Raw genomic sequence first — 24,133 nt, 5'->3', positions numbered from 1 at the left:
AGAAAAAAAAGTAGACGATAACTGTAATTTTCAACGTTCAATGCTTATCGCTCAACCTCCAGAAGAACAGAAAGGTAATGAACGCTTCCCGTATTTCTTCAGCTTTGGAGGAGCTACGTGCACTGTGCTCTGATATGTGACCTACCGATTAGCGGCAGTGAGTGTGCCATGAAGAAGGAAAAAATGCGTAATGCCCAACCAGATCATGGCTTAAGAAATTTCTCTTCAGCATTATTTCTGTCCGTCGGAAAGCCTCCCGTGATATCAAACTAACTAAGAAAGTGAAAGGACACTTACAGGCACACTTGAGCGAAAAATGAAGTTAGCTTGCATCAGTTAAATACCATCTCCTAATCATAAAAACAGCTAGCGCTCTTACTGAAAACAAAGCTTCCATAAGGTAGACATGAGAAAAAACGGATATACAAGTATCGCTTTATAGCCACCACAGCCCATTCTTGCAGACACAGGTGCCATGACCAGCAAGAGATCCCATGTCCACTCTGGTCATATATCTAAGTTTTGAAGTTAATTTTCTTTCCAAACAGAGCATGCACATTTATCGCAGAAATAAAATGTCAAAAACGAACTCTAAATGGTGGACTTCAAGAGAAGCCTGCCCTCCTACCCTTGATGCAACAGTCAAAAGGCATGCTTTTGAGCCAGTGTCCATGTCTCTTCATAAGAATGATATCCGAACTGAAAGATTTCTTTTTTAGCGTTTCACCGTCTTGATTACAGTTACGGTATGCAGAACGAGATGACAACGACCTGCTCACGTTGTTCGGTGAGAAACACGACGCTGGGGTTAGGCTGAGTTCGCTCTGCAGCTGTGCCTTGCAGGCCTCAGGTCTGGTTGAACCTGGTTGCCTGGAACCGCGTTTAGCTAACCCTGCTAACGTATTAGGGCACCGCTACGAACAGAAGGCGTGAATCGGCTAAGTATTGGGCGGCTAGTCCTCTTTTCCTGTTTTCCCCTGCGCATTTGCGTTTTTCACCGTGTTGATAACGCTCGCAGAGAGATTGTAACTGTAAAGTGATGTCCACGTAGTCTCCCGGCCAGGGGCGCTCCCCCTGGTCGGCTTTCATTACGCCTCACGATCTACCTCTGGAAACGTTCCAACGATCTGGCGTTCCAAACATTCCTGTGGTGCTGGTGCCCAAGGATGGCGGATTTATTAAAATGAATAACCCTGGGACTGTTCGAGCTGCTCTCCAGGCAGCCTCTTCCCTGTATTACTCGATCACAGAAGTGAGGCAGTTTGGGCGTGGCGGGATACTGTGCCGATCTCCAGACCTCAATTGCGTGAAGGATCTGCTTAAATGCAATTCATTTGAATCGCTTCAGGTGAGCAGCTTTATTCCTACTCATCTTGCATGCACAATTGGTCCGAGGAGTAGACTCTTTAACTCCAGCTGAGACCCTCGACCTTCTTTCGGCGGCTGGTGTGGTAGCGCTGTATCGTTGAAGCCGGGAGGTTAATAACACGCGGGTACCAACAGAGTCGGTGATTGCCACATTTGAGGGAACTTCATGCCCGTCAGAGATAAAAACATGGCCATTGATCTTCCGTGTGGATCCTCTTGAATCTAAGCCACTGCAGTGCACTAATTTCTGGCGATATGGTCACAGTGCTCATGGTTGTAAGTCCTCCGTGCGGTGTTCCAAATGTGGCGATGGTCATCATTCGTCATCGTGTTCACAACAAAACGACAAATGCTGCTTTTGCGGGGGAGCCCACGCTGCAAACTCCTTGGAGTGTCCATCTCGAAAACAGCAGCTGCAAATTCTAGAAGTAATAGATAGAAAACGCTGTTCGCGTCGTGACGCTGTAACAGAGGTTAAGGAGCGATTACACGGTTATGCAGGTGTGTCAGCCCAATCAGGTGTGCCTCTGGATGAATCAATCTCAAAGGCGATAATGACTGCAGTGGAAGCATCAATGACTAAAATGGTCGACCGTATAGTTGCTACTGTCACAGAGTGTTTTTCTAACGTTGTGGAAGTTCAGCTAACACAAGCCCTGCAATAAGGAACAGCCCCTTTAATAGCAAACATGCCCTCTGAAAGCTCTCAGCTGCTTGAAAGGACTACTGTTGCTTCGCCTCACAGGGCTGCTTCTCCAGATGACGATGGAAACATTAATGACGCAGAGATGGTGGAATCAGATGTAAGAACTCTAAAACGGTGTGGGTCTCCAATGTCCAACCACTCTTCTCCGCGGTCCCAACCAAAATCAAAGAAACATCAGTATACATCAAAGTCGAAGGATAATATTTTGGGGCAGGCAGTTGCGGCTGCCCAGATTTCGCAATCATAGGGGCACTAAGAGTTATCCTGTGGAACTGTCGTTCAATTCTAACAGCTTCAACAGATTTAGTTTACATTTCTTCTCAATATAATCCACACATAATTATTTTGCAAGAAACTTGGCTAACAGCCGAAAAGCATTTATATTTACAAAATTATCATTCATTCCGACAAGATCGCCCATCAAAAGGAGGAGGTTTAATTATATTTGTCTGTACAAAATTCTGTCACAGGGCTAAGATTTCTTTCCAGCTATCTTCTATAGATTGTGAGTTATTGGCCCTAGACTTTGAAATTCCAGGGTACTGTCCGTTTTCCTTAGTGAATGCTTATTTCCCTAGCGGTGTACAAGATACAAAATCTCTAGATCTGCTATTAGTTAATTGTCGAAACTCAGCTCTTCTGGCTGGTATTTTAATTCGCATCATGCGTCATGGGGCTACAAGACAGATAGTTGTGGCAAGCGTGTTTGGGATTGGATAACAAATAATAACTTTTCCTGTAGAAATTCTGGTTCGGCCACTTTCATAAGAAAACCCATTCGCTCGCGCCTCCGAATGCTCAAATGGGAACGAGCCAGGTGCATATGCTGCTCCAAGCTCGTAATTCAAGCGCTGCAGGTCCAAACAAACTATCCGAGTGCGCACGAAGAGCCTGAGCCGAAACATAACCAAAACTAAAGTGAGCGCCTGTAGCGCCTCCAAGTATATTTTTGTATTTGCCTTGCAACGTTTACGTTGTCTTTTCGCCGTTGTTTACGTATGATAAAAGCGTGTTATTATATTGAGACAAAACCTGCAACCGCATTGAAACGGGCAACGTAATTCGCATTTGTCAGCCTCCGTGATCCCTAGCGCGTAACGTGATTTGTAGTTGCGAGTTTCGGCTGTGGCGGCGATACCTGTATTTCGGTTCTTCCTCTTTACTACCTTATAACAGCTCTGTTTTCAGTAAGAGTGGGTTTTTTGTAATCAGCAATTGGCATTCTATCGATGCAAGCCCACTTCAGTTTTCTCTTTAGTGTCCCTTTAAAGGGAATCGAAGACAATGCTTTCAATTTTTTTACTACAAATGCTGTACGACGGTCGACTCAGTCCACCAAGTTTGCCGGCAACTTAAGCAAGCAAAATATCGTCGTATTGCTCCCCGCTTTGAATGCTGGCGAAACTCAGCTGCTACGTCCTTGTGCGAAGATATCCCAATACTGAAGCAGTCATCTCATACGTACAACCTGACTAGGATTGTTGGCCGAGAGGTAGACGCTATGACGCCCGTTACGTTCACTCCTCAGCCGGCATATGTTACTATAGCCATAATCTAAGCCGTCCTCCCTAGGAGTTCGCGAATGGGGGCCTCACCGCGAACATGGGCTTCAACTCTGGCCAACCTTCCGCACCGCCATCTCTCGGACCTAACTTATCAGTCTTTGCTGCTGCGGCTCCTAGTGCCGCCTGCCCGACCACGACACCGCTACCGCCACCCGGCACTATGGCGCACCTCAGACGACCGCCATATCTGCTTTATCTGCTCCCGTGTTGGTTACATTTCTCGCCATTGCCGCAGCTGTTGGGTACCGCAACCTCGAGCTCGGTACTATCGTAATCGCAAGCAACGATTGCGGCCCTCATCCAAGCTCTCGGCGTGACACCCAGTCCCGTGACTTCAACTCTGGGACCTCACGCACTCTAGCCACACGCCACCTCCCCAAATCCACCGCTGCCGCTCGCCCCAACCTCACCGTACATCGCCCCCCGATTCTCTGGCTTTCTTTTAGAAAACTAACCAATACGGCTCCAGGAGATAACGCTGCATTGACGACCCGGCCTGAAAATCCTGTGCTGACCTTTGCTCATCGCCGCTAAATTTTAGATATCTGCGTGAATGGTGTCCCTGTTAGTACCCTCAGTGACACTGGTGCTCAGATTTCTGTCCTCCACTTTTAGTTTCGCCGTCGCCTCAGCAAGGCTGTCACACCTGCAGCTTCATCAGCCGTTCGTGTCGCCGATGGAATAGTCGCTGCCGTCGTGGGAATGTGCACTGCACACGTGATCATTTGCGATCGCACAACACCTGTGCTAGTCATTATCATCGACCACTTGTCTCACAATGAGATCCTATGTATCGACGTTTTAACGGCCGACACTGCCCTGATTTATTGCTCTAATGGCCTTCTTCGTTTAGACCTGCCTTTCTGACCCGAGAATACCGATACCAAACCCCGCCTCCGACCCCCGAATTTCCAAATCCAAATCCTTTATTCAGTATTTTGTACCGCCCGAACCTGCCATCTATGTTCTGTTGGCCCAGTTTCCCGCAATTCCTGATCGCACATACATCCCCTACCTCATCACCGCTGTTGTTCTCCATAGTTATGTCATACTCTCATACCGTTGTGACTGGCACCGCTAACAGCACTTCTCTTCCCGTCCTTACCTTCAGCCGCTCAACCCAAGTTTTGCCATATGGCATAACACTTGCTGGCCTGTTTCCTTTGCCTGACAACGAACTCGTTGCGCTTACGCCTGTGCAACGGTAGGGTCAGCATATATTGACTTCTTCCCATTCGAACCTATTTGCTGGCATGATAGCAGCGGATTCGCTGATGGCCAGGCCAGAGCTTTTTATGGCTTTTTGCACCCATACAGCGATATATTTGATCTCGGGGACCGACCATCGGGCTAAATATCTGTTGTGGCGCCTCACATCAACACGGGTGACGCCAGCGCCATTCACAGACGGCCTTATTGTGTCTCCCTGCCTTAGTGGCACGGCATAAAGAACGAGATTGACAAGGTGGCGGTGAACAACGTTATCGAGCTTTCCTGCCGTCCGTGAACGTCTCCTGCTGTTTTATTAAAAATAAAGACCGAAGTTAAAAATTTTGTGTCGACTATCGCCAGCTTACTAAGATGACGAAGATGTTTATACTTTTTCCGAAAATTGACGACGCACTTGACTGCTTGCATCGCGACCCCTATTTTTCGTGCCTTGACATCCGTTCCGGCTACTTGCAAATATCTGTCGACGAGCGGGATCGCGAGAAACTGCATTTTTTCACCCCCGACGGCCTTTATCAATTCAAGTTGATGCCATTTGGCCTGTAACTCTGTAACGCTCTTGCGACATTCGAGCGCATTGTGTAGTCGCTCCTCCGCGGCTTCAAATGGCTTCAAAAGCCACCTTGACCGACTTTCTACCATCCTGGCCGTTTTACGCCGTGCAGGTCTTCGAAACAACGCCAAAAAGTACAGCTTCGCCGGCGCTAAATCAAAATCCTGTTTCATGTGATTGGTGCCACTGGTGCACAGCCTAACTCTGGCAACATTCAAGCCGTGCGCGATCTTCCTACTTGCGTAGCTTAATTGATGTACGAAGCTTTCTCGGGCTTTATTCCTACTTCCACCGCTTCATTCCAAACTTCGCCGGCATCGTTCGTCCTTTATCGCTCCTGCATAAAAAATACAGTTCGCATTGGGCCGCGACCAAGCTCAAGCCTTCACAACACTTATTTCCGCCCTCAGCACTCCACCTGTTCTCGCGCACTTAGACCATTCTGCACCTACAGACCTGAGCATTGACGCTAGCGACCATGGTATTGGCGCTATTCTTGCCCACTACCAGCATGACTACTCCAGCGTCATTTCCTAGGCCAGCTGTCTATTATCTTTCTCTGATCACAGCTATTCAATACGCAAGCGGGAATGGCTTGCATTTGCTTGGGCGTAGACTAAATTTCATCCATCCTTATTTGTGTAGGAGTACTTATGAGTAGTGAGAGATCATCATGCTTTTTGTAGGCGGTCCTCACTTAAAGACCCAAATGGCCATTCAGGTCACTGATTCTTGCAGATACAAGAGTACCCATTTACTTCACTTTACAAATCAGGCCAATTACATAAAGACGCTGACTGCTTGCCCAGCCATCGCGTAGATCCTCCCAATTTGTCACATCATACAACCGACGACTTCGTTTAACCACCAGGACTTTATCAACATCGGGTCTGAACACCGTCCTGAGCATCCACTGCAGCCCATTACTGACCAGCTGCGCAACGAGACTTCTGATCCTTCCGCCACCATGTTTGTGCTCCATAACGAGACTTTATACCGACGCAATATGCGCCCAGATGCCACGGACCTCTTGTTGGTCGCTACAGCTCATTTAAGCTCCATTGTTCTCTCCCAACTTCATGACGGCCCTACAACAGGACACCTCCAAGTATCACGCACGTACAAAAGTATGTGACGGCAATTTTTCTGGCCTCATCTTTCCGCTCTATTCGTCACTACATCCCCGCTTGTGAGCTGATGAATGCGTAATACACCCACGCTTCAACCTAGTGAGTCCCTGCAACCAACCAGAGTGCCGACTGAACGTTTTCTCGGGTAGACCTAGACCTTTTTGAACGTTTTTCCCACCTCGACTGCAGAGTACAAATGGATTGCTGTAGCGACTCATTATACCACCCGGTATGTCATAACCAGCGCTATCCCTACCAGCTTCGTATCGGACGTTGCTGAATTTCTTCTGCATGACGTCATCTTGATTCATGCAGCTCCACGTCAAGTGCTCACATATTACGGCCGCAGGTGGTTCATGACCGTCTCCGCTCTTCCTGCGTCTTCAAGTGCTTGTTTTGCGTTTTGTTTGCGTTGTTTTTAGGTATTTGTGTATTCAATGCTCTTAACCATTCGAGAACCATGCTGTTAACTATGCATGCTAATGCACTTCATAAATTCTGCTCTTACGAAGTTAAACGCACGAAGGAGTCAATTCGTAAGAAACATGAAATTTCATCCCGGTATATAGTGTCGCTGCATGCCGTTCGTACTACAATGAAGAATCAGTAGGTTTTCTGACCTAACGCGTAACGCACGGACTATGGTTCTGTACAGCCACACATTCAGTTTTTTTTACGCGTGCCTTGCTGTAGCGCAGTACGCAACGGCGAAAAGGTCCATCGACAAAAAGTCAAAAGACATGCAAAGCTGCCGAATTTTAATCGACAATACAGGCATAGCCGCGCATTTCAAGAGTGCTCATCTCAGAGCATAAGAAAACGCAAATGTCACCAACGCGCCCACACACAGGCGAACGAGCAAAACTATAGCAATGGATTACTAATCTGTGCTTCTCATAGATTGTACCTAACGATCCGAGCCACCGACCCTAACCAATATCTCAGATAACTAGACTCATCAACACAAATTCCTGCGTGATAAATGGTTCACATACTGGTAGAAAGCTATTGAACCTGATTTAGGTACGAAGTGGAGTTACAGAACGAACTTTTACAAATGAGCAGAGAAAATACACGTTTTTATGAGCAACGAATAGACGAAGAGTACGTCAGTCGTTACTGTGTATTATATCAAAAAGAGGCACTCACCCAAATCAATGATTCGGCTGTGAATGATTCAACAGTTGTGGCAGCGAAGCCGTACCTGCGAAGCCGTCCGACCAGCAGTGACGTAGCGCCGACAGCCACATAAAGGTTCATAGCAGCTGCCGCGATGCACACCTCATAACTCTCGTCCTTCTCGTCCTGTTTAGTGGCATTGGCGATTTTGTAGTACGCACACTGGCCGAAAGAATTCTATGCAACCCAAATAATGCACACAAGAAACGCCACTAGCAAACGGCATGGTTCATGAGAACTTTGAAGTACTCGAACTGACAGCGCTAATGGCACAGCCGCCACAACGTTCTAACGTTCGGGCTTTCCCGCCGTCCAGACCACCGCATGCAACGCAGCCAACCGTTCGGCAAATGCGCCGTTTTTCAAACAAGTATGTCACGCACCAGGCGTGTGCGCATGCGTGTCTCCATGGGCATATCTTCCATCTTGTCGGCACATAGCTTCCTGGCTGCTCATATGTTACGGTGCAAATGTTACTTTCTAATAATTTGAAGGTAACCTTTGAAACGCTTGAATATTGGCCGTTGTATCTTTAGTTTGTGCCGAAATAAATAAAACATACCCAAAAAATGAACTGGCGACTTGTAACCTTTGGTACATAGCTTACTTAGGTCTAAAAGTTACGTACCGCCGCATACTCTCCCTTCTATCTCCTTTTTGGCCGTGACTCTTTGCTTCCTTCGATACCTTACTACCTCTCGGTGATTCTCCCTGCAGTTGTGCTATTGATGCCACCTCCCACGCTGATGCCGCTCGCCACATTGCTCGAGACAAGCTTGGTGGATCTAAGCGCTGTCAAAAGCGCCGTTACGACCTACATCACCGTGACGACTACTATACCTCCTGGCTCCCTCATACTTCTTTCGCTTTCGGCTCGCCGTGTGGGCGTATTCGAAACTTGTGCCTGACTACGTAGACCCTTACCACGGCTTGCGGCAACTCACCTATGTGACCTATCAGATCACCCTTCCGCACACCAAGTTTCCTTCCACAACCCCTCAACCAGAAGTCGTGATGTCGACCATCTGAAAACGTGTCATTCAAGTTCACTGGTATAGAACGCACCGGTGCGGTAATTCTCCCGCATGGGGGGAGAGGGGTAATGTGACGCTATGCAGTACGAGACGACGACGTGCCAGAGTTGTGAGGTGAGACAGACTACGCTGAAGCTTGTGTTGTGTCCTTAACAGTGAACAGTTGCGTTTTCCACTGTGTGCTTTCCCCTAACAGGTGAGAGGTTCTACGTTGATTACCGACACCTCAACAACGTCACAAAGAAGGACGTTTACCTCCTTCCTAATATAGATGATGCCCTCGACTGCTTGCATGGTGCGAGTTATTTCTCTTCGATTCATCTTCGTTCTGATAATTGGCAGATCGCAGTCGACAAAGGGAACAAATTGAAGACCGCCTTCGTCACTCCTGATGACCTATACCAATACACGGTGATGCATTTTGGCTTGTCTAATGCGCCCGCTACATTCGAGCGTATGATGGACTGTACAACGGGCGACGTGCTGTAAGTGCGTCTCCTACACCCCGCTGTAGCAGTGACGTTCGTACTATTCTTGGCCTTTGCTCGTATTTTCGGGGGTTTGTCCCCAACTTTGCGGAGTTGGCTCGTCCACTCGCACTTCCTCTGAAAAACGACGTTTCATTTTGCTAGGGACAAGAACCATAGCCTTTTCTGCACTCATTTCAACGCTCACCAATCCGCCCGTCCTGGCATACTTCAGCCCTTTAGTACCAGCGGAGGTATGCATCGACGCCAGTGTCACGATATTGATGTCATTATTGCCCAAAAGCAGAAAGGCCGCACTCTCGTCATCGCTTATGCCAGTCGCCTCCTTTCAGCAGCTGAGCGGAATTGTTCGATCACAGAACGTAAGTGTTTAGCTCTCGTGTGGCCCATTACAAAGTTTCGCCCTTACTTGTTTGGCCGCCCGTTCTCCGCCATCATCGACCACCACGCATTACGTTGGCTTTCTACGCTGAAAGATCCTACTGGTCGTCTCTGCGTTGGGCTCTGCGTCTTCAGTTATACACTTTTTCGGTCGTCCACAAGTCCAGCCGGCTACACACTGGTGCCGATTGCCTGTCCCGCAGCCCGGTAGATCCGCCGCCTTAAAGCGAGTGTGATGACGACACCTGTCTGTTGTCCATCTCTGACCTTTTAAACATTCGTCATGAGCAGTGCTTAGATGCCAAGCTTTGCGGCATTATCAACCGACTCAGCACTGATCACCCTGACGCTACCCTTGTTTTGTTTGTGCCCCACAAAGGCACGTTATATCGGCAAAATATGCGACGAGATGGCGCTAAGCTTCTGCTCGTAGTCCCCGACCACCTGCTTTCCACCGTTCTTCAGCAGCTGCACGACGTGCCCACTGCGGGTCATCTTGGAGTATCTCATACGTACTAGAGCGTCCGCCGCCGCTTCTTTTTCGAGGCCTTAACCGCTATGTTCTTCGTTACGTGGCTTTTTGTGACAGATGTCAGCGACGGCAGAAGCCCTCGGTTGTGCCTGCTGGATTCCTACAGGCGATCGATATTCAAATAGACCCATTTTCCCGAGTTGGCCTTGATCTTTTCGGGCCTTTCCTTCTGTCTGCTTCGGGGAATAAATGGATGGTGGAGGCTACAGACTATACCACGCGCTATGCCGTTACACCAGCGATACCCTGAGCTGTGCAACTGACGTGGCTACGTTTCTTCTTCACGACGTTATCATACTCCATGGTGCTCCAGGCCACCTGCTCACTAACTGTGGCCGTTGCTTTCTTGCTCGAGTAGTCGAAAAAATTTTCCGATACTGCTTCACCACCGCTTACCCATAAACGAATGACCTCACAGAATGCTTCATTCGCACTCTCACGTACATGCTGTCAATGTATGTATCGGCTGATCACCGTGACTGAGATATTACTTTACCGGTTGTTACCTTCGCGTATAATTCCTCCCGTCACGATAAAATGGGCAACTCGCCCTTCAACTTCTGTTCGGCCGTGACCCCTCTCTTCCCTTTGACAGCGTACTGCCTTCCACCGCTAATGTCAGTCCCTATGTTCGTGACGCCATCTCCCGAGCTGACGCTGCCCGTGTTATTTCTCGCCGCCGACTGGTTTTCTACCAAAACTGTCAAAAACGGCGCTATGATTCTCGTAATCGGGATTTCCACTATTCTCCAGACTCTTTAGTCTTGCTCTGGACTTCCGCTCGTAGAGTTGCGCTCTGTGAGAAGATCTTGCCGCGCAACACATGTTCTACTGTGTTTTACGGCCAGTTACTTCCGTGACATACGAAATCCCCCCCTGAGCACCTACACCGACAGTTCAATATACCACGTACCGAAATCGTTCATGTCCCTCCCATGAAGTGGAACCACTCCAGCTGTAATTCCCCGACATAGTACGCACCAGGACGGTGCTTTTCGTGGCGGGGTAATATTTCCTATATGACACTGAAGAGGACGACGATGGATAACAGAGTGAGAGACGACGAAGCTGAAGCAACGGTTGGTGCTTGCCAGAAGGACGGAACAAGAGGAGAACAACAACAACGACGGAACAGTTTGGTTTTTTATGCATAACTGACAATGCAGATTAAACATCATCCGAATCAGAGCGAAAAATGCTTGAAATAATAAAGACCACTAGGAAAATTGATATATGTAGTTCAGAGATCTCCCGTGCACACAGACGTGGGCGTTTTGTCAATAGGAAAACAAGACCACTTATAGCTAGATTCGAAAACTCTACAACAAAGCAAATAGTCTTCTCAAAACGGGAGTCTGAAAAGTAGCGGTAAAGAAGTTACTGGTGACTTCTGCTCAGCAACGCGCAATATCAGAAAAAAATTTATCGAATTTGGCACATCCAAAGGTGGCGTATCCTTAAACTTGGTTACAAGAAAATTTTCATTGGAGGAAAGTGCTACGGCTAAAATGAAAGTGAAGACGCCATTCATGAAATCAGCAATTCCTATGAAAATTCAGCAGAAAACGCGAGTGAAACTCGTAGCAGAACTCTCTGGTCTGGTCACATGATAGCTACTAGTTAGGATCATATGAGGGTAGGCGCTTCGAATAGCCTCGAATATTCAGTGTTATATACAAACATCCGTAGCCTTTACCCAAAAAAAGGTTAATTTTATGCGCGATAATAGAAGACTGTAATGCTGATATTATTGTGTTAACAGAAACGTGGTTAAATAGCAAAATATGGAATTGTGAACTGTTTAATTGCGAAAAGAAATATGTTGTCTTCCGGAGTGACCGAACGGGCAGAGTTGGTGGTGGGGTCCTAATTGCTATTAGTGAATGCATCGATTGTTTTGTTGTGCCTCTTATTACTAATTAAGAACTAATATGGTGCTGTCTGAATCTGAACTTTAAAAAGGTCATATTAGGCGTATGTTATCGATCCTCCTTGGCTGACGCATCATTTTGCGATAACCTACACGATTCTCTAAATCATATTGTAATTCGCTTTTCTGTTGCTGATCTTTTACTTTTAGGTGACTTCAATTTTCTAAATATCGGCTGGTCCTTTGATAACTCATTTTCAAATCTCCCGTCCGCCGAATCTAATCTGTTTCTTTCCGTTTGCTCAGACTTCAACTTATCACAGATTGTTAGTCGTCCTACACGTGGAACACCAAGTATATTGTCAGTTCTCGACCTTTTTCTTTCAACATCAACAGACAACTTATCGATGGTTTCACACCTGCCCGGGCTGAGCGATCGTGATATCTTACACTTTATGCTATCGGTAACTCAAACAAAACAAGCTGACAAAAAAGAAAATTTCGTGATTTTAACAAAGCTAACTACACCGCCATCAACAGCGAACTCTTCTTATTTCTAAATCTGTTTTTGCCATCACTTTGCAACCGGTCCATAGAGGCTAACTGGGACATGTTAAAAAATAAAATTTCCGAATTAACCATCCGATACGACCCCCTTGAACCGCCTACGCCAAGAGCAAAACGCCTTGGTATAATACACATTTGAACAGATTATCAAACAAGAAAAAGCGTTTATTCCGTGCAGCCAGACACTCTTTAAAACTAATTCATTGGCAGTCGTACAAAAAGGCAGGCAAAATGTTACATCACGGCTTTAAGGTCAGCCAAGTTTTCTTTTTTAAAAACTACTCTTCCACAGTTACTAAAGGCTAACCCAAAGCGATTTTGGGATATCATATGAGGGAACACAAATAACAACAACTTATCATTACTCACTAATTCAGGGGACTCAGTGCCGTTTCACCTCTGTTCAAGCGCACTTAACGACACATTCATTCAGTCATTTTCATCCCCTCTACCCACCACTCAGATTCTAGTTGTGAATGCTACCAATTATCAGATCATGGACCTCATAATATTTGAACCAACAGGTATCAAAGCTTTAATAAATAAATTAAACCCAAATTTTCTTGTGGAACTGACGAGATAAATATTAAATTTTGGCAAAACACTGTAGAATACTGTTCAATAATACTGGAGTGCATTTTTTTCGCAATCATATAATCTTGGCATTTTACCTCATGACTGGAAAGGTGCTAAAGTAATCCCCATCCACAAGTCAGGTCCAGCACACGATCCCCTCAATCACTGGCCTATTTCCCTAACATCCGTACCTGTAAAATTATGGAGCACACTATATACACACATCCTTGTTAACTTTCTCAAAAATAACAACTACTTTTCAAGTGCAAAGCATGAATTCCGCAAACTATTCTCTTGTGACTCCTGTGAAACTCAGCTTGTCTCCTTCACTAATGATTTGCATGCCTATTTAGATTCTGGCTTTTCAGCTGACTGTATATTTGTTGATTTCTCTAAAGCTTTTGACAAGGTAAGCAACGCACTACTCCTTCATAAACTAAGCTTTCTAAACATTAACCCTGCTGTAATTAACTGGATCCGCGCTTTCCTCACGTCCCGTGTACAATTTATAAATGCTAATGAAATCAACTCACCTTCTGTCCCAGTCCGGTCCGGCGTTCCGCAAGGGTCGGTTCTGGGACCGCTCCTATTTTTTATTCACATAAATGACTTGCCTTCCTGTGTTTCTTCGAAAATTTTTGCTGATGACTGTGTCTTGTACTGTAAACTTGCTGATAATTCTAATGTCCTATTAATCCAAAATGACCTTAATAATATTAGCGAATGGTGCAGTAAATGGTGCACGCAATTAAACATTAACAAATGCAAATCAATGAGGGTATCTCAAACTGATGTCACATGTTTTATGTATATGCTTAATAACGTCCCATTAGAATCTGTAAAGTCATACCGTTACATTGGTGTAATCGTTACTGGTGATCTAACGTGGAAATCGCATGTCAACTCCATCATCGCTAAAGCCAATCGTACTCTGGGATACATTCGCGTGTTATTTCTCCCTTGCACCGTCATCATTAAAATTAATAATGTATACAACATATATTCGTCCACAACTCAAATACGAATCCTCTGTTTTGGACCCCGGTCAAGCAACACTCATACACTCCGTTGAGGCAGTACAAAATCGCTCAGCCCGGTTCATCTTAAATAACTATAAAAAAACAGCCAGCGTTACTAATATGCAAACATACATCTCCCGCTGTTACCGACTCGACGAAAGCAATCCCGCCTGTCACTTTTTCATAAAATATACTACCATGACTCAACATTGCAATCCTTATGGGTTCAACCACCATACTACATTTCATTTCGCCGTAACCACAGTCAAAAGGTAAACATTCCACACTCAAACACAGTTGCCTATTGTAACTCGTTTCTTCCCCGCACCTGTAATGATTGGAATAACCTGTCAGCATTCCTAACAAGTATAACTGAAGAAAAATTTAAATCCGCGCTACAAACTTTCTTTATTGTATAGTATTAAAACTTCATTTATGGTTATTTGCTTATCTTCATTGTATACTACTTTGCTTATTGTATTTTTATATTGTTATTTTTTACAGCTATGCCGTCGTCCTAAATTACCCGTGTACCTTGTTGTTCTTTTTTATATGCTTTGTTTTTCAGATAACTTTACGCTTAGTGTATTAACCTTCTGTTATATATATAAAAAACAGAAGGTTAATACACTAAGCGTAAAGTTATCTGAAAAACAAAGCATATATATATATATATATATATATATATATATATATATATATATATATATATATATATATATATATATATATATATATATATATATATATATATTGTGAGCCTTCTGTGGACCTTCTTTCATTTGTACATGCCATCATCATTTTCTTTCATTTGTACATACCATCATCATCGTCCCGCGGCGCCGGCTCTGGCGCGTGCCTGGGTTGGTGACCGGATTAAAACGCTGGACAAGGCTTCGCTGTCCTTGCCGCCACGACCTCGCCGTCTTGACCTAGCCTTCTTCCACAAGATGATGGGACGGCAGTAGGCATCGGCTAATTGCTGTGAGCGGAGAGTGTGTTTGTTCTCTGCGTCGTCAAATGAAACTGTTGTGATATACGTCGGGGAAAGAGATGGTCGGCTGTGGTCATAGGTGGAAATGCATTGGGAAGAAAAACAGCAAGCCGATTCCGAAAGTGGACAGCGAGAAAGAGCGTCGGCGTCTTGGTGTTGGCGACCCGATTTATAAATGACGTCAAAATCGTATTCTTGCAGGCGTAGAATCCAACGGCCAAGTCGGCCTGTCAAATTTTTGAGCGAAGACAACCAGCAAAGAGCATGGTGATCGGTCACAACTGTGAAGTGCCGACCGTATAGGTAAGGGCGAAACTTTTGGACAGCCCAGACGACGGCAAGACACTCCTGTTCTGTAATAGTGTAGTTTTTCTCAGCTGGAGTCATAGTCCGACTGGCGAAGGCAATCACTTTCTCACGCGAAGTTGCATCGCGCTGCAGAAGTACAGCGCCAAGACCGATACCACTGGCATCAGTGTGCAGGATGGTTGGAGCGCTGTCACTGAAGTGGCCAAGAACAGGGTCTGATGTGAGGGCGTGCTTCAGGTTATTAAAAGCAGCTTCGCACTGTTCAGTCCACACGAAAGGGCTGCGTGCTTTAAGTAGTTGATGGAGGGGAGCAGCAATACTTGCAAAATGCTTTATAAAACGCCGGAAATAAGACGCCAGGTCGAGAAAACTGCGCAACTCTGTAGTCCGTTGTGGACGAGCAAATTTCAAGACCGCAATAATTTTTTCAGGGTCTGGACGAATGCCATCATGGCTGACTAGATGTCCCAATATTTTAAAATCCTTCTGTGCAAAGTGGCACTTCTTGGTGTTGAGCTGAAGGCCCGCTGAAGCGAGACACGTGAGGACCTCATTCAGGCGCGTGAGATGGTCGTTAAAAGTTGACGAAAAGATGACAATGTTATCCAAGTAGCATAAACAGGTTCTCCATTTTAGGCCACGAAGCAGAGTATCGATCATCCTTTCAAATGTCGCTGGTGCGTTACAAAGTCCGAAAGGCATAACATTAAATTCGTAAAGGCCATCAGGAGTTGCGAAAGCGGTTTTTTCTTTATCGTCCTCGTGCATAGGTATTTGCCAATAACCTGAGCGGAGGTCCAAAGTCGAGAAATATTCGGCGCGTTGGAGAGAGTCAAGGGCGTCATCAATTCTTGGCATTGGGTATACATCTTTGAGGGTAATTTTGTTGAGTGCGCGGTAATCACCACAAAAGCGTACCGAGCCGTCCTTTTTTTTAACTAACACTACTGGGGAGGACCATGGACTTGTCGAGGGACGAATAATATTGCGATGGAGCATGTCATTTACATTTTCTTCAATTACCTTTCGTTCAGAGAGGGAAACCCGATAAGGCCGTCGGCGAACGATAGAGTTACCTTCAGTAATGATGCGATGGTGCGCAACACTAGTCCGTCCCAGTGGTGGGGAAGTGGCATCAAAAATGGCTTGGTGTTGTCGAAGCAATGTCAGCAGTTCTTGGCGTTGGTTCGGCGTGAGGTTAGGATTAATAGTCTTTGTGAGAACAGAAAGAGAGACGTCTGTCGAAACACGGTGCTGAGACTGAGGGGCGATGAGCACCATCAAGGACAAAGGTTGAACATCCACCTTGCAGGGGAGAGAAGTTCCTTTTCGGAGCACGAGGGATTCACGTGAAGTGTTAGTGGCCGCTACTGTCGCTGAGCCGTTGCAGAACCTCACAAGACTAGACGGGAAGGCGATACCGCGTTCAAGATAGCGATAAGATGGTGCGATGAGTACGTCCCCGTCAGCGATGTGGTCAGAAACAACGGTAAGCAGTTTTTCGCACTGAGGAGGCAGAACAGTATCAGCGGCGGCAACGAGGGGATGATGTCCTTCAGAAACTTCAGATGAAAAATCGCTGTCTGTCATATGGATAACACGGTCGCCACAAGAAATTAATGCCGAAGCGGTTGACAAAAAATCCCATCCAAAAATTATCAGATGCGCACATGGAGAGAGCACAGAAAACTGCACATGATGGCGGACGCCGTCAATAACAACTCGTACGGTGCACTTTGCTAAAGGGCGCAAAGGGACGTCATTGGCTCCACGGTGTTCAGGCCCATCATATGGTGTCGTAACTTTTCGCAAACGGTAGCACAAATCAGCGTGAATGACAGAAATTGCAGCCCCTGTATCAATCAATGCTTCTACCGGTAATCCTTCAGCGATAACAGAAATCACATTATACGGGCGATCTGGAGGACTTTTGGTAAGTTCGCAGACTGCAGTTTGACCTCCGGAAACTGCAACGCTTAGTTTTCCGGATGGCGGACAGGGAGAGTTGTTGCGGGTCGGAGAGGGGAAACTGAGCGGCGGTATGGGGATAGGGACCGACGTCGGGACGCATGGGTTCCACGAGGCTCAGACGAGGATTCTGGAGGTGGGGATTATCTTCGAGGTGGGCTGGACATAGGAGGTCGTCGCTGATAATATGAGGGTACGTCACTTTCGAATGCGTCATAACCACGCCGCTCGTTCTGAATACGGCGACGGCAGAAGCGGGATATATGTCCTCGTATTCCACAGTAGTAGCACACTGGGCGAGAGGGGCGCCAGGGTGCGTAATAGGGTGGCGTAGGCTGAGCCGTCGTCACGGCGTTGATGTGGTTGTAGGGCGATGCCAGTTGGGGCGGCGGAACAAAAGGAGGGGGTGATGCTGCGACGTGCGCGTAAGTCGATGCTTGGCGGGGTGCAGGAGGGTAGGACGGCATAGGTCGCGTGATTGTTGCCAGCTCATCTTTAATGATGTTGCGTAGACCGGCGTCATTAGAAGGTACGGAAGAATGATCGCACCCGTGTCGACAGACAGGCTTGAAGGCTTGGAGCTCCTCCCGGATGATGGCTCGAATCAGTGCCCGTAGATCCAGGTCAGCATAGGTCGGGCCTGTAGCAATGCTGGGCTGCAATCGGGAGGACTGCAGCTGGTCGATGCGTTGGCAGGTCGCAATAATGGCGTCAACAGTAGAAGGATTCTGGGCAATCAGGGTATTATAAGCCACAGAATTAATTCCTTTTAAGATGTGGTGTACGCGTTCAGGTTCCGGCATGGTGGGACTAACACGCCGGCAGAGTGCAAGTATGGCCTCTATATAAGACGCGTACGACTCATCGGGACCTTGGAGGCGAGAGGCGAGCTTGTTCTTCGCGACCTCAGTGCGAACTGCTGGGTCGGCGAAATATTGGCGGAACTGCTGCTTGAATGTTGTCCAGTTAGTGGTGTGGGGTTCGCGGTTAATAAACCAGGTTCTGGCGACCTCAATGAGGTAGAAAGAAACGTTCAGAAATTTTAGAGCGTCGTCCCACCGGTTGTAGTTACTGCAGCGTTCATAGGTGTCCAGCCAGTCATCGACGTCTTCGTCGCGACGACCAGCGAACAGCGGCGGGTCGCGTTGTCGTGCGGGCATAGTCGGAGGGGGTGGTGCAGCCGAGGTAGAGGGTCCTGCCGAATCGTGGGTGCTCTCGGTAGACATAACGATGGTGGCAGGCGGTAAACAGCGACCGGAACGTAGCTCCAGCGAGAGGCAGGGCACAAAACAGCAAGGGGATCAATTCTCACCTCCACCACTTGTGGAAGAAGGCTAGGTCAAGACGGCGAGGTCGTGGCGGCAAGGACAGCGAAGCCTTGTCCAGCGTTTTAATCCGGTCACCAACCCAGGCACGCGCCAGAGCCGGCGCCGCGGGACGATGATGATGGTATGTACAAAGGAAAGAAGATGATGATGGCATGTACAAATGAAAGAAGGTCCACAGAAGGCTCACAATATATATATATATATATATATATATATATCCTTTATGCGCCCCTCCCCTCTGTAACGTACATCTGTACCCTGAGGGTATTTTAAATAATACTTACGTCTGAACTAACCTTCTGACACGTATCAATACTTTAAAATTTTGTTTGCCTAAATATATTTCTTCTCTGCTCCTCCTACGCCTCAAACATTTACCGAAATATTTTACACCGGTATTAGGTTAGGATGCTTGATTTATTAATGTACCAATTCTATCAGGGTGAATATACACATCATGTGTCGGCACCATGCTAAGGCCAATCTCCCACTGTTCAATCCCCTACAGTGTATATGTGCTATATATTCTGAGCCAATGAGAATAACCCAAAGAAAACCCGCGCTTGTCAATGCCACACTCAACCAGTTTAGTCTCGGTATGTTTCGAGATCGGTGCTTACATATCACAGCTATGCAGCGATGGCCAAGGGATCTTTTTTGAGGTGCCTCTGTTTACAGGCTCGGAGCAGAAAAGAAAGCCCAAATCCTCCTCAGTTGAAGTTCATTGCTTTGGCAAGCAATTTCTTATGTCAAAATATTGTGCAAAAGTTATACGTGACCGTGCGTATCGATTTACTACGACAATATAGATGCACGAACCTAGGTGAGACTGCCGTAGAGGTTGACTCAGTATTATCGCAAATAGTTGCTCGGAGAGAAAACAAGGGCTAAAAAGCTGTTACAAGCTTTTTATTGGTGCGCGTACTTCTAAAAAAAATTAAAGTAAAACTAGGAAAAAAAGCAGTGCCGAGCAGGCTTTGAACCTCATCCCTTCAAATCTATATCAGAGGGCCTTAATCACTGTGTCACGCTAATTGCGGAGGCAATATCCACCTCATAATTAGTTGCGTAACTGCAATTTTTACACACATTTTTCTCCACTTGAAATTTGCATCATCGTTAAATCATTGCCCCTTAAGCGTAGGTGTGTTTTTATCTGATGGTTATGCTATGTCAGCGATGTTCCGAACCTTTATAAGTATTTAGGTTTTCACATCTATCTCAAAATTATTTTAATTCCCCAGCGTTAGCGATTCTGTCGTCGTCTCAGTATGCATGATACTCTTGCTACACAAAGAGATCAGGTGCATAAATTTGTGGCATGACGTATACTTTTGTTTTATTGCGCCCCGTGTATCAGATAAGCCGACAACTTTGGAATAAGCCACTTAAGGTTTAAACACTTACACTCCCGAAAAAGCGTCTAACCTGGGAACCTCGGTTGGTTTATATAACGAGGTGCAGCAGCAAAGTAAAGGTAAGAAGTTGCACAAACCAGGAGCCATGTTCTATTTCCTGTCACAATACATGACTCATCCGTTGATGCTATTTTAGAAACGTCTGAACGTAGCAGCCTAACACGTCAGTTGGGACGATCACTCGGCCGCACCAGTAATCTCTCCTCGCTCCGACACTGCCACCTCATCGGCGCGTGGATGTGCTTGATATGAGATTAATCGAACCGCCTCAGCTATAAAAAGCATCGCACGGTTTGCGAAGCCAAGGTGGTTGACGTGGAGGACGGTGTTCGCCGCGAGAGCTTAAATGCGAGCTCGGGAACGGGATCCTTAGCTGGTGCAGACTAAGGAACGGCTGCGGCCAACGGTAGAATTACGGTTCCTGTTAATTTTTACCAATCACGGAGTCCGCGTTTCTTTATTGTTTTGCTCCATTTTCGCCTTCTACGTCCAAGGGAATACTGATTTTTAATCACAGTGGCAGGGGAAAGAAAACCTCTGTAAGTTCTATTATCTCAGTAAAAACCGTGCATTTTGCTTTGACACAAGCGACAACAAAGTCACGAATTGTCGTACACTTATGTTGACATAAACAATGTGACTAAGCTGTCGTCAGCGTCCCGCCTTTAGCGGTGGGGTGTCACAGCGCTAACAGCTGGCCTGCGTATCTTCTCTGGCGGATCCTTGTTTGCCTACCAGCATTTAGCAATTTGTCAATAATCCCTTCATTCGTGTCTATTCTTTCACTCGTACCGTTTTGCACACAGTCATATATCAATATACAAAAGACCATCCGACAAACAGATAAAGCCTCGCTGCATCGAGCCGTACGAATACCCCTCTATTGCCTCAGATATATACCACGTCCGAATCGGAATTCAAGTGTATTGAACTCGCCTGCTTTCTTCCTCCCATCTCAAATGTGAAGCTGAATTGACAGCTCCTGTCGGCAATATCCCTAGACACGTGAAGTCGCACAGGCCTACGGCCAGTCAGTGGCCGGTCATGTATTCGGTCGCATCAGCTGCAAAGCACCACCCGCTTGAGCCGGCCTGTGATTTCTGCTCCAGCTGCGACGGCCATAACGCCGATAATGCAGACGCTGAATTTTCTGGAGGACGGGACCCTTAAAACTACCTCGTTAATATGGGTTGTAAAGTATATGGCCCTGCTGAGCGCTTCGTCGCTGCTTTGTACGCTATTCCTCAAGAGCAAGAAACTATAAAGATGATAAACCCTGGTCTTACCTATCTAGACCAGCTCTAGTGATCCAACTCAGCTCTATCTTATTAAGGATCTAAGGTCCAAGCTCCAGTCTATCAATTTTCAATAATTTTTGTAATTTTTATTTGTTTGTTTCTTTGAAATACTGTCAAGCCCGAAAGTCGGCAAAACAGGAGTGCGTTCACAAATAAACACAATAGGAGGAAACAAATGCACACGAAGAAACAGTCAACAGTATGCATAAGAAAAAGATTGCCTTTTCAGCAAGCAGATAATTTTGTTTCAAATTTTCAAATGTAGGCTGTGCGGTAATGCATGGTTGTAAGGTGTTCCATTCGCGTAACGACTGCACAAAATAAGAATACCAGGACGTATAACAGAAGTCATATGTCAGGGTTTTTCACTCCAGGGTTATTAATCAACATTGCTTTCCTAAATTTGTGCATTTCAATGTCCCCTTTAAACCTAAAGGTTGCCCTTTTCATCAAAGGTATCCCTAAACTGGGCTTTGCAGAACTTTATTATAGCGCGCCCCCGTTACAATATAAAACGCAATCCTGAACTTACCTTTTTAACTGGTTCACGCTAATTTAGGGTTTAGTGAGCATGGTTGCTAGAGGATATCCTACAGCTGTGCTTCCGCGGCACTAGTTTGTTACCCATGACAGCCCACATAGAAAACGACTGGGGGAAAATTCGCATTACATCGCCACGACACTATCGATTGGTTGTGTTGTAAATTCAAGCTTTAAATAAGTGTATCATGCCATGACCTCAAATGGAGTAGATGAATGAAGCTAATTTAGATACTTCATTGCAAAAAATGGGACATTTATGGACCTCTTATTGAGTTGTCATTGGGTGTTAGGACCCAAAAAAATATTACATCAAAATCTCACATTCTGGTAATTTGAGAGAAATGAAAGAAACTATTTCGCATCACCATTACATTCAACAGCAGAGATACCGAATGCTCGCTTTCCATCCTTATCTCTTTCTTTGTCACAGTTGGAAGGAAATAAAAACTAACAGTTGCTGTTCTCTTGTTATTTCATAGAAGATGGACAAGGAACCTGACAACGAAGATAAGTGGAGGCTGGGCTCCTGTTCCCGGGGTGTCTGTGAACTGAAAAATCTTACCAAATCATGCCAAAACGTTCCACAACTTGTAAGAACTATTCTCCCTTTCCACATTTCAATCTCTCAATATGATGGTCCAGCTTATGCTGCTCTAGAAGTATTTTGTCATGAGAGCACTTGCTTTTGTGCTCACTCGTACTTCTGAAAGTGTCGTCACTTAAGAGACAAAAAATCAGTTGAGCACATAAAGTGAAAAAATTGATTATTATTTAAAAATAAAAATATATTAGAGATTTATCTAGGCACTTTAATCATTGCTAGTCATTGCATGTTATGAAAAAAAGAGACTGGCGCATTACGCTCGCAGTTGGACTGCAAGCATGGGTACTGTTGATTCAAAAATTTGAAACTTTGGTTTCCCAGAATGAATGTTATGTTTAGAAGAATACTTAATGTACTCAACCTGCTAGACTAAACATCCAGTTTCTATATGTTCTAAACAAATCCGCTAACCTTACTGCGAAAAGTAATACGCCATCCTTGCTTTATTTCGCATAATGTGTTATCCCTCTTTTGATTACCTAGAGCCCTCTCTTCAAACTATAAGAGCTACAAAAATACGCGAACTCCAAATTTCGCAGCTGCTTGCTTAAATTTACAGAAAGGTTGATTTGTATAGCTTTTAGGAAGTACATCAATTTTCGTTTTTCTTGATTTAGAGAGATATTTGTTTGTTTTCCTGTACATTTGTTGATAGCCTTATATAACATACAATTACATAAGCGGAGAAACGCCTTCTTCAATCGTTTTATCTAGTATTAAGAACTACATCCTACTTTGACAAGCCATGATATATTATTGACTTAAAACAGAAGTCTATTCCACTCAGGCTTAGCATCGAAATGAACAGTCTTAAATTGAGGTCGTTTACTTCCACCATGCCACATACGCCAGCATAACAGATTATCCTATATAGAAGTATGAGTATTTATGTAAACATCTTATGAAATAAAAAAATAGCGGTGCTATTGAAATACTAAAATTGTTCCTTATCCTTATTATAAGCATAAAATCATGTCTAGAAATAAAATGAACGTGTAAAAAATAGGAAGCAAAAAGACAATGTGTTCGATTAATAAAAAAAATGCATAAAATGCGGTCTTTGCACGGCTAACGTAAAAGCAGTTTACCACACGGCGCCCAAAAACTGAACGGGGCACATTAACGACATGTGAACCGACCTTAATACTAGTTTTCATAATTTGCCCATCACATTGAAATTTACATAATACCTCTGCGGCCCTTTAGAAGTGTCTTCATCATCCACTGGACTATACCCACTTCAAGACGAGCGCCTCTCCCATTTTCCTCTAATTAGCCCACTACGGTAGAAGCTGCATCCACTCGACCCCTGCGAACTGCTTAACCTCATCCAGCCAGCTTATTTTCTGCCGCCCTGGTACAGTTTCCTTCCCTTGGGATCCAGTTGGGTACCCTTAGAAATCATCGGTTATCCGCTCTTCACAATAAATGTCCTGCCCATGCCCATTCCTTCATAATTTCAGCTAGTTACTT

At 45.5% G+C, this 24,133-nt stretch overlaps 1 long non-coding RNA gene across 1 annotated transcript in view; it reads left to right on the top strand.

Moving 5' to 3' along the window:
- Positions 1-24,133, top strand: part of LOC146193475 (uncharacterized) — a 92,795-nt gene that overhangs the window by 52,781 nt on the left and 15,881 nt on the right. Inside the window, exon 5 of the long non-coding RNA XR_014706458.1 lies at positions 22,536-22,646. This is a non-coding gene — a long non-coding RNA (uncharacterized LOC146193475). The remainder of the gene's footprint in view (positions 1-22,535; positions 22,647-24,133) is intronic.

The sequence above is a fragment of the Amblyomma maculatum genome, chromosome 4 (assembly GCF_055883805.1).
Source record: "Amblyomma maculatum isolate TAMU_Amacu chromosome 4, ASM5588380v1, whole genome shotgun sequence".
NCBI lineage: Eukaryota > Metazoa > Arthropoda > Arachnida > Ixodida > Ixodidae > Amblyomma > Amblyomma maculatum.
Note: the sequence above shows the minus strand (reverse complement) of the source record. Positions and strands in the feature narration are given on the sequence as shown.